Genomic DNA, 15,886 nt, shown 5'->3' on the forward strand with positions numbered 1-15,886 from the left:
AAAATGGAAAAACGCAATTCTACTCATATGTGACAAAAAATTGTGTTACATGTGACAAAAAATTAAGTTTTCAGCTATTGATCTGGCTATGAATACTATTTCAATCAAATTCTTCATTAATAAAAATCAAATATCATTTGAGTAGTAATTTGTGATAAATATATACACGTACAGAGAGAGACATGACAACTCCACACATTTCACAGAGCATCAAGAACAGTGTGTTCATGAGCCCAATTCTATCAATTATACTGATGTAAATCCAGATACACATCACCCACACCCAAGAACAGAATTTGGCATTACATGTCACTAACAGTCATTTATTTATGACAATGGCAATATCTGAGTGTGCTTAGGCTTCTCTTGTTTAGTGGATCATGATGGATCTAAAAACAATCCCATTACAAATGTAACATATATGATTGTTTTGCCTTTCCTTTGAACAGACTGCCATAGAAAGAATATTTTCTTAATAGCCAAATTCTGCTTATTTACAGAGGAGTAAATCTGGAGTAATTTACTTTAGATGAATCTAAACAGAGAAAAAAAAGATAATTTACCCCATAATTCTCCAGTTTATTCCAGCAGCCTCTAACTTCTTCCACAATGGAGTTAAACTGGAGTTGTCACTGGCCACTATTAATTTGTGGTATGTCTGATAGTATTCTGAAGTTAAAATTATTATATTTTTATTTCCTTGACCACACAAATGCTAATTTAAGTATTCCAACTTCATGCATTTTTATAGGAAGTTGGTTCAAAGCAGGACCAAATAAAAAAATTTGTATCACTGTCAAATAAGTGTCAAACCATTGTTACTGACCCTAGTATGCCTTAACAACATTAATCATGGTAAATTCTTTTGGTGTTCATGCGGATATAATGTAATTAAATCAAATTCCTGAAGCTATTTTCTTATTCCCATTAGTCCACCATCTGAAGATAAAAATGGGAGGTTTCTACTAAGGAAACAATAGTGCAGGAACTGTTCTCATAGAATAAAAGATTATAGATTAAGGAATAATGAGAGATGAGGAACAAGTAATAAATGTAACTAAAAGTTTGGATATTTTTCCTATAAAAACGGTACACAGTCAAAACTAATCAATCATCAAATGGGCAGTTGCTGGGTTTTTCATCTTTTAATACCATTAATGAAAGTGACAAAATTTTGAACATACTTTCCTTGAACCACAACTGCCGTTACTCCTAAAATGCTGACAATGCAAAATTAATGACTTAAGAAACGTGTGGAAAAATTGAGAACTATTTAAGCTGCAAAAATCTGAAATCCGTAAGCACTAGAAACATACATGAGATTTATTCCCTCTGCCAAATGGAGCCAAACAAATTAATACTCCATTATATATTAGCTTGTTTTGATGAGCATAAATAGTACATCAGTGATTTTTTTTTAAGATACAGAATTTAAATAGAATGTTGTAACAATTTTTCCTCTACGTGATCATTTTTATGCTGCTGTGTGTTTATTATGGACTTCATACTGCAAGTTTTTCAGTGTGGGCGCAGGGGGCTTGCACACGCAGAACAACTTGCAGGAATGGAGCCCCAAGATTTCAAATCTAATTAATTGTTAGGGCACTTAGAGTTTTTGTAGGGACTTCTAAATCATTGTTGAAGCTAAAAGAATTACTACATGTATATTTCAGCATATTGAGTATACGGTTATATAGAAGTACAATTATTAATGTCACATACCGATTATTGGATACAATCCTTCAAGCACTTTTTATGCACAATCTCCATTAAGTCAAATGTTTTGAGCATGGAACACTTGCAGGATTGGGTTATTTGTTAATATACTATAAAAGCACAATCATTAGATTAACTTGTTACTTTTGCTGATTTAATTAACTAACATGCACAAACGTATTGCTAAGGTCTGGTTCAACTCTATATCATCTCTTATTAAAAAAAACCTCCCAGATTCCCCTGTTTTCACACTTAGAAAATAGAGGATAAATTCTGTACTTACATTTGTGCAACTACCACAAGATACAATGAAAAAAAATATGCCCCATGATTTGGTGAAATAGTTTTAAACTATTGTTTTTATCATGGAAGCCTGGACATGGTTTTTGTTTTAAAAATAAATCAATAGAAGCTTCACTGTAAATGTACACAGTGAAAATTTGGGATTAAAAAAAAAAACACTAATATTTTGGGTACAGCAACATTTGGTAATATTTTAAGGATATTAAAAATATATTCCAGCATTTCCATTATAATCCCCTAATTGCAAATGATTAATAACTTGTTCAAATCAACCCATTTTTGGAAGCAGTTCAGTCAGTGAGCAAATCAATCAATTATGTTGTTTTTAACTTAGAAAAGTAAAGAACAGAAATTTAATTTTTTCAGATGCCCTTTAGCTAGAAGACAATGTGATCTGAAAGATTTTAACTGAGGACCTGGTGCAATTAAATAAAAAATGTCTAGCATACATTTCTTGACCTTTGATGTTGCAGAAACCAGACTCTCCTCCTCACTCCACAGATCTATCTCCCTAAGCAAAAGAATTCCAAATGGAATTGAAGTGCCTGGAAATAATCGAAGAAGCTTTGTGTGTGGCTTATATTCATTGGTTAAAAAACTAACAAAATAATGTCATGTTAAGGTGATAACACATAAATTGGGCCAGATCCTACCACTGTGTCCTGTTGGGATTTAGGGTTTCCCCCTGACCACAGCAAAGGTTATGGTAACCACCCCAAACCTCAAGGATCCTGGGTCATCTGTGAGTGGCCCTTTCCCATTTCAATTGGGGTTACTCCAGATTTATACTGTTCTAGATGAGGTATTCTGCTCCAGAGCACAAATTTGAAAATGGAATTTACTTACTCCTGATTGTTGAAAGTCTTACCCTCTACCTAGGATTGTTCCCTTAACTTGCCCCACTGATGTAATACAAAGCCAAACTGTAATTAGTGGGAAATCACCTGGAATAAACGTGAGTTTGGGGTAACCACAGAATGTAGGGTCAGGCCTATATTGATCTGAGATTACTGCAGTACTAAAACTGAATCAACAAAATTCATTGAGATCAAGACTTTTAGAAATAAGTGCCCCAAATTTGGCTCTTAAACCCACATTTAAGCAGCACAGAATAAGTGGCCTATTTTCACAAACGCTCAGCATTGAACATCTCCCACTGTTCTGCACTTATGCAAATCAGGCCACTTATTTAAGCTCCTAAACCCATATTCTGGAGCTATTTTAGATGCTTATTTTTGAAAATCTTACCCACCCAAACCCCATTCTTTTTGCTGTGTTATTGTTTTACATTAAATCTAGTATTGATAGCACATGGAAATGAATGTGAATCATTAATAGCTTTCATGTGGTATTCTGCTGGAAATTACTCCAAATCACAATGATTTTGTAAAGCCCTTAAACTGCTTATTGAAACGATAGTATATTCAAACTGTGGTTAGGATTAGATAGTTACAGGATAAATCAACAGAACTTAAAACTCGAAGATTGTAAACTTTCATGTGTGTTTATACACTGTCTGCCAAATTATGATTTCATCTATGTTTGTACACTGCCTGCCATATGGGGGCCCATTCCTGATCACAACCTGTGGACATTACCGCAATCAAACATTAAATAATAGAAATGTTTGCCTTTGTAAATAATGTCTGTTGATAAGAGCAACTATAGTTAAGGAAATAAATAGTATGTTTAAAAAAGAAAGATGACTGTTTACCAGTCATTTTTATTTTTTAATATGTTGACCAGCAGCACAATATTTAATGTTTTGACAATACCTCATTTACATCTTCTGTTGCCACAAATATAAATGTTGTTGATCGCAAATGTCATCTTTTGGCAGTTTACACAGGTTCACTGGTGGTGGAGTACCCTGCATATTTTCAGCTATTTTTAAAATCAGCCCTCCGCTCCCTCGAGCAAAAACACAACATCTATAAAAGTGTGTTTGAAACTATAGCACAATTCAGATTGTCACACTACAGAGCAGCCAAAATATAAAATACTTTCCACAAAGATCACAGATTAGCCCTTTTCAAAATAGACACCTTTGTTGTAAAGGAAAAAAGGGACACTAGAGAATTTTAATAAGCTGAGACTTCCTTTTCCAGCTCTTTGCATATCAGACATCAGAATTTTCAACCACCAGTCTATTTCGTATGTAAAGAGCTAATGTAACAAAAACCAAAATCCAATATTAAAACCTAGAGAATAACCCTTGTCCCCCGGACCCGCCAATTCCCGCACATATTTCCAATTATTTTAAATGGAAAAACACAGATGCACAAAGCTCAATAATGCATTCAGAAATCCTCATTTCTAGACTTAAGGGCCACTATTCATCCTTGGTTCCTTATTTCCCTGCTCTTTAGTTCATCTCCTCGCTGTTGCTTGGGAAGGAGGAGGTGCGGAGGGATTGGGAGGGGATGGAAAGATGGAGGAGAGGTAAATATTGCAACGTTCCCAGACCTCCTTAAACTGCTCAGTGCAGCATGGCTAATCTGACCACGCAATATTCAGAACAAGTGCTCAGACAAGGAACCTTCCCTTTTTGTCCACACACACACACACACACACACACCATTAAAAGCACTTGAATTCTATTCTCTACTCCCCCCACCTCCCATTCCAAAATCCTCTTAGATACAAGCAATGTTGTAGGGCCTGAACCAGCCAATATTTGCACACAAGAAGAACTTTACTCAGAAGAGTAATCCTTGTGAAACTGATGGGACCGCCCAAGTGAGTAAAGTTGCTCAAATGCCTATATGTTTGCAGGATTGGGACCAAGGAGAATAGACAAAGTGCACGCAATATTTATTCTCTGGTTTTAACATGTTCATGTGATTCAAACATGCATACATCTATGGACAGATTATTTACTGTGTTGCATCACCCTCTTCTACCAAGGAACCGCTTCTCCACCTTACAGCAGATTCTCATGCTGCTTCTTAGCTAGCTAGGCTCCTTATGTATTAAATGATTTATTCCTGCCAAAAGATGAAAATACAGGGAAACCTCATCTGCTTGAGGCAATTAGACACTTGACAAGTCCGGTGACAAAGTGGCATGCAGTCCTTCCATCCTATACTTATAATTCCAGTGAATTTCATGAACTGTATTGGACGCTGGCTGGCAAAGGGGGTGTTTTAACACCACACAAAGTGAGTGGCTCTTCTAGTTCTGTCACCATTTTTTTCTTCCAGTGTTTCAGGGATGTTAATAAAGGAGAGGTGGCTCTTCATAGGGAAGAGGGGGGGACTGCCACTTCATTTCTATCTGGGGGTTTTACTTAATACCCATTTGTTCAGCTGGTTCTGTTTGCAAGAAGTATTTTTTGGATATAAAGGACATTGAATAATTTATGTAATATTTAATAATGCAGTAAACCAGGGAGCGTTCAGCAAGACAGGCATGGCACTCTAAATTATTTGCCTGCCTTGCTTTTCCAAAAAAAAAAAAAAGCCACACACTTAAGGACCATTAACATACACAAAATAACAAAAAAAGAAATACTGGCTAATTCGGAAATTAAAATAAAAAAGGCTTATTCTAGTTTGTAGGATGAAACAGCAGCTTCCTAGTCATGTATTTTTAATAGTAAAATAAAGGCTCAAAAGAACAAAATCAAAATGAATGGAACGGGATTTATATCTACATTCAGATCTAGAGCTTTCCATCCGAGCCTAGCAGACATATGAGCTATGCAGTAGCAAGAGCGTTAGGGTGATAAAGGACTAATAGTTCTTTCGTGTACTATACAGAATGTCTTGGCAGCAAATACATTTTAAAACACCAATAATTGTATCAAAGCCACATACAAAGCTTTCCCAATATTGTATAGGCCTCATGACTTTTCATTGTTTAAACTGTCTTAATATGCAGATGAAATATACCATTTCATGGGGTTTTTTGTTTGGTTTCTGTTATGCTTTTAAAAGATGACATTCCAATGTTGCTTTCTTCCTTGTTGTTCTTGTTTCTAAGCTTTTGAGCTTTCTTTACTTAGCATCTGCTTTAAAATAAAACCAATATATATCTTGCTTTTTCAGAATATACTGTTTTGTTGGTGCGGGTTTTTTTGGGGGGGGGGGGTGGGGGAAGGGGGAAGGAAGGACCTTGTAAATATAATTTGTGGTTAAATGTTTAATCAATGGGAAACAGGGTGAACATCTACAATATTTCTTCCAGGCAGAGATTTTCAGAACTAACTCTTGATACTTGGTACCCCCTTCACAGAGGTCTGATTTTTAGAGTGGGTACTGAGCACTTTTTGAAAATCAGGCTTCTAAGATGTCTGGAACTGAAAACCCAGAAGCCACTAATCAACTGTTGAAAATCTTTATCTCACATATTAAAAAAATGTGTAATTTAGCATAAACCTACATTCTAGATAATATGGTTTTTCCTTGTAGACTTCTTTTCCATAAACTATGATTTGTTTTTCTAAGTGAAAAATACCTTTAACGCCTTACGAGTTAGTTAGCTGAAATGAAAACAATTCAGCATCTCTTAATTTAATCTGATCCACATTTACTAATTTACCATTTACATATTGCAAACTATTGAAACCCACAGAGGCAAAATGAGTGATAACATCTTTAAATTATATCCACTCGTGTTACATAAAGAAGTTTTATGGCACAGTGATATCAGACTACCACATATTTGTTCTCAACATTTTTCTTTTTACATAATGACCTTAAAAAGTTCCAGAAATAATATACTACCTGGAGGACATCTGTAGTTTTACCCAGTATGCTCTCACCAAGCTGAAGCTTGAAAAGGCAGGGTTTTGATGATAGCTACCTCTCTAATGTAGGATCTTTATGATCATCCACTTAAGCCAAGACACTTCCCTTTATATTCAGTGAATCACAATTTGCTATTAAAAAAAAATTCTTACAAAAATTAGGCTAAGTTCTAAATTATGTTTGATACACAGATACCATTTCAAATCAGAATTTCTGTCATTTGCTATGTAGTGCATTAAGACATTTGGAGACTCCCCCATTTTCCCAAAGATTTATTGATTTAATCATTTTAAAGGGATTTCACTGCCTCAGCAACATCAAGTTCTCCTATACCATGCAACGGCTCAGAATCTTGGTATAGATTCTGTCATTAAGGAACTCAGCGTGTCACTGCTGTTACAGTTGTTGCGGAAGCTGGATATTGTTTCTGCTTTTATCAGTTTTGATTATACCAATTGTTAATTTTAGTGTTTAGTGGGTATACTTTAAGAGCAGTGTAAAAAGTTGATAATGCACATAACAGATAATTAAAAATAAGCTCCTGACTGTTCAGAGATTAATCATGGGAGTAATTAACCTTCCGGAAGATAAAAATACATCTAGACAAAGAAAATGGGTTTTGGACTATTAAATGAGTCATTTAAAATTCTACATGCCAGTCTAGTTCTAAGCTGTTAAATTCTCCATTAAGACTAAAGCAGATGAAATTGTGTGCTAAAAGTGTAATTTTTGCTAAACAAATTGAATATATGCAATAGTGTAAGGAAGGGGTTTTATAGTTAAAACGCCTTATTACGGTTCATGCTGATATTTATGGAACAAATACCACGGATTTTTAATGGAAGAGCTCAATCGTTCAGCTAAATTTCACGTTTGCCTATTTATCGCTACACCCACTGTTAGCTAGTATTTACAGTCCCAGGAGGGGGGGAAATGTCAGGCGTAAGAGACTGATCATATTGTGTGAAGACAGGCACATGTATTGCCTTGTTCTATCGAGACTCCTAGCAGCCAGCTTGAATAGCAAGTCAAAGCCTGCAAAAGGCCTCTTCCATTTTCAGCAAAAGGTAGGGGGAGGAGGGAGAAGTGGAGCGGGTAGCTGCTGAGGCATAGCTAATCTGAGAGGACAGTTCATGCTTATTATAGACCCATTGCTGATAATAAAATCTGAATCCAACTGCTGACTGAAATCCACTTGAGACTCTCAGCTTCTTTAAAAATTTAAGTTATGGAGGCACTTGACACTGAGGTGGATCAAATATCACTAGTTTGCGTGCAAATACTTACTTAAGCAATCCAGTGTGCCCAAATCTGTGCAGAAATTTCAGGTGAGCACCCGTATAAAGGCAGCTAATTATAATGTTCCATTACCCCTTTCTAACTGTCACAATTGGCCCTGAGTGGTCATGGCTGATTTATTTCAATTAGTTTTCACAGGCCTAAAGTTATGACAAATTTATGTTTTGGCTGCAGGAAATTGGTACCAATCACGAAACCACAAAAACATCAAAACAGAAGGGAGTGAGCTCCTGTTAACATGCAGACTGCTCAAATCCCAGGACAGAGTACAGTTTACTACAGCTCAGTGACTGCATGGAGGCATAGCATTGCCTACAGGCCACTTACAGCTCTTCAGCTGGTACTTGATGATCAAGGGTTTTTTGAAGATAGCTGGCCCGTTTTATAATGGATATTTCCTGTGCTTTTAAGTAGGATATTAAATAATCCATCTCCTCTAGATGGCAGCAGAAAAAATAGGTTTTAATTAACTACTTTATTTTATGTAAAGTCTTCCTTTTGAGACACACAAAATTTCTCTTTTGCCTTTTCCTTTCCTACAGAGAAGGAAAGATGTATGAAAAGTAGCTCCACAACACAACAGTCCATCACATGTTTTATATGGCTGGTATCAAACATATTGTACATTTATGGGGTACTTTTAAAGGCAGCATATGGTGCTTTAACCAAAAAGTTAGAAGAGAACAACACAATTACAGACCAACTATGGACCAAATTTGGACCTGGTTCATGCATAACTACCTTTGAAGTCCATAGGAAGTCATGTGCTTACTTCATACCCGACTTTGGCCCATTGGCTTTTTTTTTTTTTAAATATTACTAAAAAAAAATCCATGTTTTAAATTGTTTACTATAAACATTAATTTTGTCATCCCCTAAGGTAAACGAAACTGATTGGGTTTCCTTTCTCCTTAATATCCTGAAGCACCTTGCTTCCGCCCTGGTTGGTTCCAAGGGACACTCCGCTCATTTAGTAATAATTCTACCAGATAAAAAGTATTTGAGCATGGTAGAATTTGTTTCTTCATTTTATTTTTCCTAAATGAAGCAAATAAATAAATAAAATTTGAAGAGCCACTTTAAAAGAGAGTGTTAAAATCTGCAATTTCGAGTGTGGAGCTAGGTGACATTTTTTGGCTGAAATGTCTTTTAGCAACAAATGAAAATTCAGTGACTATGAAACATTTCCTGAATTTGTGTCAGTTTTACTTAATTGTTTATAAAGAAAAAAAATGAACAAATTGAACATTTCTTTTTTTATTTGTAATTCCTTTTGGCATTTCCTTCAATGTTATGAATGCAAACACTTAAAAAGTGCTTGAAATGGACATGAAATATTTTGTTTCGGGTCAAATGAAACATTTTGTTCAACCAGACTTTAAAAAAAAACAAAAAAAAAAAAAACTTTCAACTCACTGAAGATTTCAGAGTTCATTTTTGTGTTCACCTGAAACTAATCCTCCTCCCGCACCTTCAATTTTTCAGAATAGGCAGCAAACTGGGGGTGGGGGAAATCAGATTATTCACTCATCTCTAATCTAACACTCGAAAGTTAGGAAATGGAAAAAAGTTAAGACTGCACGGCCTTAATTCAAACCCATTATGACCGTCTTATTAAGTTATCACATTCCTTTTTCTTCAGGATCTTTGTCTTGGTGTTCAAGATGAATATTGGTCAGTGAATGAGATTGCTGTCCAATATTATTTAACATCATCATACAGCATGAGGTGCCATGCCTTATTTACTGCACAACATCCAAAAACTGCACTAGTGAAGTATTTTCTCACTGTAGCTTTTCTATGGGACTCACTGGCACAATATCCAGGTGCCATACAAAACATTAATGAATTCACCCTCAACACACTTTTGGGATTGGAAAGTATCATGGTAGTCATTTGACACACGCTAAACCAAGGCACACAGACATTGACTTGCCTAACATGACTTATTTAGGGTTTGTAACTGGAGTCATAGGAGTTTAAGGTCAGCAGGAACCAGCAGGTCAACTATTCTGACCTCCAGTATATCACAGGACACTAAACCCCACTCAGTTACCCCTGTACTAACCCCAATAATCTGGATTGGATTAAGTATCGCAACCATCAGGGGATTTAACTATTGTGGTCCACATACAAAGCATAGGAAGGACTACGGTGCACCAATGCCTGAGGTGATCCCAAAAAAAAAAAAAAATTGACAGAAGTTTTGTCAAAAAAATGCAGTTTTGTTGAATCAAAACATTTTGTGGGAATCAATTTCAATGATTTTTTCAATAGGAAGAGAAATCATTTCAAACTATATTATATTGAAATAGTAATTTAATAATATACTATGTTTATATATAATGTCTATATGAAATTTACTATTTGAGTATAATAAAATTTGAAACAAGAGGTTTTGACATTATTCAATTTATCTGGACGGGAACAATTCCTCACCCCCCAAATGTCAATTTCCTGCAGAACTGTAATTCCAGTTCCTGACCAGCTCTATTTGTGGCAGATGCAGGAAAACACCCTGGACCTTCTGGGTTCCAGTCCAGTGCCTTCAACAAAACAGCTACCTTCTGAATCTTCTGCTCAGTTTTCAATGTAGTTGTAGGTATGAAATTTTCTATGTGAGTTGAAAAATAAATTCTATTGTATACAAGTATCTGCTAGAGAGCAGTAGAATTCTTTATACTGTTAGTGAGGCAGGAGACCTTGCCTTCTAGTACACGGGGGTCCTGGTCTAAGAGTCCATCTCCTAGATATTATTGTATATTATACAAAGAATAAATAAGGCAGAACTCTGTTTAAGTCCAGCTTCCTTCCATACACATCATTGTAGACAAAGACCCTGCAGACAATGAACTTTCCTAAGCTACACATGCATGCGCAAAACCAATACAACTATATCAGAAACTTAGTACTATGCATTACAAAATCTAGTGACCATGTGCAAAATACTTGAATATATCCCAACCAGTTTTCACCAGCCTTCTGAAAGGAACATTCATGGTCGAGAGATTATCTTCCCACCAAATTTCAATTTTCCACCTGGCATGATACAGCATTTTTTTTAAGTCACAACACATCTTTTGTAACTGGAAACATTTCTTCCCTTCCTATCCTCGTACTGCTTTTGAAAATGTCTGAAATGGTTTTGCCTCAAACATCCTAAAAATATTTACTCCCAGACTGAAAACAAAGCTGCCAACTTTCAGCAAGCAAGGCACAAGATTGAAAAGAGCTGAAAATGAGCCTGAACATGACAATGACAACGCCTATACAGCTTTAATTATAGGTAGACATTGAGCAAAGACCATGGAAATGGGCTGAATTAGTTCCAGTACGACTTCACGATGATCACACCAGAGACCAATTTGGCCCAAGATTTATAAAGCATCCTAACTCTCCATGCTAAGACAATGATGAAAATTACTGGTTTTCTGATGAAAATTAGAACACATTTTTAGGTTTTCAAATAAAAATTCAGAGACATTTTCCATGCACAATATAATTTTGGTCAAAACCCCAATTTTCTGTTAAAAAAAGGCCTGGAAAATTGTTGGTCAGCACTATGCGGAGCTCAAAACCTTGATCTGCCAACACAGAGAAAGAAAGATTCTCCAATTTGAGGACAGAAGTAGTTATAACCTGCGTAAATTTAATAGTGTCCCTGAAATTCCAGGAGTATAAGAGAGTCTAAGTGGGAGGTTTTCCGTTTTGGTTTTTTTTGCCTGGGTCACACAGATATTAAGGAGACAGTCTCAATTAAATGGAATGAAGAAATATTTGGGAGATGAATGGTCCGTCTTAATACCACCATGTATGGAAAAAAAGAAAGTAAGGGCAAAGTGTGTCTCTATGTATTAAATGTTTCCAACTACTGCATGTCTCTAAAGAGTTGAGCTGTAAACCAGAAGCTTCACACCTTCAGAGAGGGGTGCTGGAAGATGGTGTATTTAAGTGCAGAGGAGTCTGAAGGGTCACCATTGTGCCCAAGGGCGAGGGCAGTGATTCCCAAAACTTATTGCACTGCTTGTGCGGGGAAAGCCCCTGGTGGGCTGGGCTGGTTTGTTTACCTGCCGCGTCCGCAGGTTCGGCCGATCGCGGCTCCCAGTGGCCATGGTTCGCCGCTCCAGGCCAATGGGAGCTGCTGGAAGCAGCAGCCAGTACGTCCCTCGGCCCGCGCCGCTTCCAGCTGCTCCCATTGTGTGCACTCAGAGTGTGCCTAGAGACCCAAGATTGGGGCAGTGGCTGTACTTCACTCAGGAACATAGGATCCTGGAACATAGAGGCCTGCATTCCCCTCAAAGTAGCCCAGTGGACGTGACTAGCTTGAGTAACTTGTTTTTGAAGTAGGAATTCATAATCAGGCACAGGAAATTAAGTTGCGAAAGGCTCGGGTTATTAAAATGACAATATCAATTTCTGAAATAAACAGTTTTGCTTAAAAAAAATTCAGACTAGATAGAGTAGCAGCTGGCTGGCTAGGACAAAAGAAATCCCATCTCTCTTCTCTGCTCCCAGAAAACCAACATTTTGTGCAGCAACTTCATGATCACAACCTAGATTTTTAATAACTGCCAGCTAGTGCTCAAAGCATTCTACTGTTCTTGGGATGTTGGCATTTGCATCTAATGATGGTTTCTGGGACAGCTGGCTTACTAGACCCAGTCCAGAGGGGATGGCTAATTTTTCCAGAGAGGTGTTCAGAACTGTGACCCAGGTGATGCAGGAGTGCTAGGCCTCTTTTTTTGTGAGCAGGCCCCATGAAGTGGAGGCAGCTCATGACAAGAGACTATGGAGGCAGCCTCTGTCAGCGTTTCCCAAACTTTTTTGGCCACGGAACACTTTTTAGCCTATTACGGAACACTTATAATATTTTGTAGTCATTTGGTTTTCTAATAAAAAATTGTGTTATTTATGCTCAAATATATTTTATTTTATAAAACAAAAGGAAAATACAAATTTAAAATAACTTGAACTAACAATTTCTAACTGGAAAGTGTGTATAAAGTAGTACAAAAATCAAGTGCAAGAGTCAAAATTAAATTCTAGATTCTTTCATGGAACACCTATTCACATCGTGCAGAACATCAGTGTTCCGCGGAACATAGTTTGGGAAACGCTGCTCTATGTGATGAAAGCTTTGGGAGAGGTCTGGAAGTTTCCAGGAAGTTGTGGTGGACAGAACTGACCAGCACAGGCACCTCCATCTAAGTGAAATAAACCATGTCTTGCTTTTCTGGATGAACACCCAGAACTCATAAAGGTCCTGGTCCTTTAGGAACTGCCAGTTAGGAGACGGGACTCAGTGCCTGAGACATGCTGTCATTCTGCAAGTCATGAGCAGGACAATGCAGCATGAGCCCCACTGGCATTCACCACGGAAACAGTGAGCTGACCCTGGGCAAGTGGAGCATATTGTGGTATTGTCTCTTCAAAATTTATCATATGTAATTTTAAGGGGGGGGTCTCACACATGATGCAGACACACACTGGGTCTGACTGCTCAGAGATCATTGGAGCCATCTTGTTAAGTATCTTATAAAGAGAGCTCTGGTTTTAAAGACTTTATATCCCTGGTCTCACTCTGGTTTCCTGAACTACAGAGGCTGCAGCATACTCACAAGGAAGATACTCTTGGCTGTTGATCCACATTAGAAAGCAAGACAGCAAGTACACAGTTCTGTGTGGCATCTATCTGCACTTGTTTGCTGTCACATATCTACTTACATGCCCCCTCTTGGAGTCTCAGACTGCTGTGAGGGAATCCAAGGACTGAATCCCAATGCTCCTTAAGCCTCCAAAGTCTGAATGGACTCCAGGTACTATCCTAGCTAGGGTCCTAGGCATGCTCTTAGAGGTTCAGATCTTCTTTCTGGCACCATCTCCTAAAAGTGGAGACCTTGGTTCCAGTGACTAGAGAGTTGGATCACAAGTTCTGACCTCCCCGTCCCAGAACTCCAGCCACATGGGTGCTCTAGGTCCACAGATAATTCTTTAAGGGTACATGATGGGTATAACACACAGTCTTTGCACAGGATTCTAAAACATCTTTCCTCTTTACTCAATAGCATGAGAGAGAACAGATGGTTTAGAAAAACACACAACCTGAACACAGTGCCCCTCACTCTAGCTTGCCCTCTCCTTGGAGAGCCACCTCTGTGTTAAGGTAGTGAGGGTCTCCCCAGACTCCTGCCTCATCAGGCTCCTGAAGTGGCTTTCCTTGGTCTGAGCTGGTGAAAACAGCCAAAGACCCCAAATAGATCAGCTTCTGACCTTTTATAACTTTCTACTCCCTGATCAGCCTCCTCAGGTGATTCCAGACCTCTAACCAGGTGATTTCATCACCTGGTGGTCTCTCCACTACAAACCAGTTCTTCTGCAAGGGATACCATTTATTATCTAGGATGTTCATATTTGAACAGTGAACCACTTCAATTTAAAAAACAATTGTTAGCTATGTGCCACTACCCCCGGGAATGTCAGTCCAGTGCAGAGGTGAAAGGAAAAAGGTGGCAAAAAGGGCTGTGCTTTCAAAATGGAGTTTGCAGTCTGATAAAGATACACACAGAGTTCATAATCTCCCACCAAATTAATGAATTGTATCTGTAAGCAGTGTCAGGATGAGCTCCACCCTGACATCTGGTGGTGAGGTGTGGCAAGTTGTGGAAAAGAACTTCAGGGGCCGATCTCATTTGCATAGGCACACCCACCACGCCTAGAATGAGACCATAGCTGCCCAAATGGTCACTTTGGCTGCTGTGGGATCCCCAGTGTCTCTGTTATTGGGGCAGGAAGAATAAATTGTTATTACCCTGATTATGGGAACTGTGCTTGGAACTGTACGTGGCCTTTTGTTATGATGGAGGGATTCACCATCAACTAAGTAGCACTCGCTAGGCAAGGGTCATGGGTTCTGTTATTAAAAGGCTTTTGCTACACTCAGACTATGTGCTTGCGAGAGGGGAAGTATTGCCTCTTGGAGGCGCCCAGCGGGGGTGGTATATATTTGTCCCAGGTCACTGGGTGGGGGCTCGAGCCGGTTTGCATTGTGTTATTGGAATGGATCCCCTAGATATTGAACCCGGCCCTTGTTGCTGCCAACTCTGACGGGCAGAAGGGTTACGTATCTATTCTCCAAATCATCACACTTCCAATAAGAAACTTGCAAGATATGCAAAGCAAAAGCTATTCTACAAAATATTAGCTCACATTGATTATTCACCCTGCCAACAGCCACCAAGGTGGGACAGGGATTATAATTTCTAAAAGGCACAATCTATTTCAGTCACAAGTTATTGGCCCTGATGTAAGAATTTCTGGGTGAAGTTTTATAGCCTGAGTTATGCAGGAGGTCAGACTAGATGACCCTGGTAGTCCCTCCAGGCCTTAAAAAAAGCAAACAAACAAAAAACCTACCCATCTATTTTTGGTTATTGATCAATGGTAGTAATTTTACAAAAATAATTTTAAAGCATGGCTGTATTTGCTGTATCTGCTTAATTTATCATTTATGATCACCACCACCCTGATACACTTCACATGATCATCCTAATAAAACCTAAATTGAGCATATCAGTGATATCAGAGCACAAGCTGTGATGCAGTAAACTAACTCCCTAAAATAACTGTCAGTCACACACTTCAGGCTCTCAAATCAGTCACTGTTACCTTGTCTTTCTAAGGTATTCAAAGACATTCTGCTGTTTGTGATCAAATTATGGAGCTTTTCAATAAAGATTTTATGCCTTTCATTACTTTATCTGTCAGCATGCCTTAATAAACAAGAAAGATGGCACTGCAGTCCCAAGCATTGCAGAGTG

This window comes from Caretta caretta, chromosome 1, assembly GCF_965140235.1.
Source record: "Caretta caretta isolate rCarCar2 chromosome 1, rCarCar1.hap1, whole genome shotgun sequence".
Classification (NCBI taxonomy): domain Eukaryota; kingdom Metazoa; phylum Chordata; order Testudines; family Cheloniidae; genus Caretta; species Caretta caretta.